Here is a 1,922-nt window from a genome sequence, read left to right on the forward strand (position 1 = left end):
CTGACATTTAAATAGGGTTACCAAGCGCATATTTAATTCACAATGTCAATTGCATTAAATGCATACGTCACTTAATAGATTGGAAATAAATTAGACATACAATACATTGTTGAGATCGTATTGAAAAAATGTCCACAGTATTTTTTGCTTAATTAATATTAAAACTGTTTTCATAAAAACAAATTTAATAAAATATAACTTTCGCACATGCCTGGTTTTCAACAAAATTTTTCTAAAGTTTAGTTATTTTTAAAATCGTATGCCTTATCTTAAATTTAATATTTCATTGGTATGTAATTTTTCTTTACACATATCTATCCTTAGTTTTTAACATATGCTATACATTCAACTGTTTGTTATGAGTGCATCCAAGCTATTTGGATATAATATAATCTCTACTAAAAAATATAATAACATATGTATATATATATAAATATATATGTGATATAATGATTATCATAAAATGATTATATTTCTTATATGTTCACAAATATACATTTTATATTTATGTACACATAAAAGAATACGCAAAAGAATTAATTATACGACTTGGCATTTTTAGTGCTGATCGTTCCTCTCCTTGCAATTTAATAATTCATATATATACCTATGCTAAATACGAAATTATTTTGAAAAATATAAATTATACAAATTTTTATAACTGATTAATATTAATCATAAAGTTAGACTTGTATATACATAATCAGTGCAAATCAATTAGTTTTATTACATCGTTAGTAAATATCATATGAAGTAATATAAATTTCTGATATAGAATACAGAAATATGCTTTGGACATATAAAATTATAAATACAATCTTGATGTTCGCTTTGCTATATGCCTTCAGGTATGCAAAATTAAGTTTGTTTTAATTTATTTATTTAATTTAAAATTTATTTAGTTTTGTAATATATTATTATATATTAACATACTATATAATATTAACATATTATATTATTTACAATAAAATTATTTAATTTATACAAACAAAGAATGGGTTTTGCGTTTTTTTTTATTTCGTTTTCATTTACCCACCATTTTATTTGTTAAAACATCAATACAATTCAGAAAAATGACTTGTGTACATATGTTGTTAAATAACGTGATGTTATGACAATAGTATTAAAAATTTTAAATAATTATGTTATAACTTGAAGTCAGCAACAACGATTGTGAAAAAAAATTTTTTAGGTCTAGTATAAAAAATATTTCGTTTTACACAATATATATTTTACGTAAATTTAACTTAAGTAGGAAAGTGCTACATCTAATACACGGTAGTGAGATGGCAGCCCACAAATGCCTGATCAAATGTCAAAGCGTCACCGCATATCTACACAGAAAAAAATTACTTGAAATATATTTATGTTTTGATGCACCGTACTCTGCTAACAATGACTGACTTACAGGATTTAATATATTTTACTTAATAATTTGAATTTTATTATTAATTTTATTAAAAAATGTAAAAAATTAATGTATATAACAATAAAAACATATGTGAATATATAAGTTGATATATAAAAATATAGTCAAAAGTCTAAAAATTCCTTGATATATGATACTTAAATGTACTCGTAGTATATGATTTTTGAAGTATTCAATATCGGCATTTGTTACACAGATTTTAGTTTATGTTATTTGTAATAAAAAAATATTATTAAAAAAATAATAATAATTATTATTATTAAAAAAATTATATATATCATTTTTAATAAAAACAATGGAAAATACAGTCAAACTTCCATAACTCGTACTTCCATAACTCGAATTTTCAATAACTCAAACTGAACAGAGTGCAACAAGGCTTAGAGAGCAAATTACAATTAAAACAAAGTTCTTTAACTTGAAGTCTCCATGAGTTGAACCTTTTCTTTGGTATATGGTACTTCGAGGTATGGAAGTTTGACTGTATTTTTTT

Source organism: Teleopsis dalmanni, chromosome 2, assembly GCF_002237135.1.
Source record: "Teleopsis dalmanni isolate 2A chromosome 2, ASM223713v2, whole genome shotgun sequence".
Lineage (NCBI taxonomy): Eukaryota > Metazoa > Arthropoda > Insecta > Diptera > Diopsidae > Teleopsis > Teleopsis dalmanni.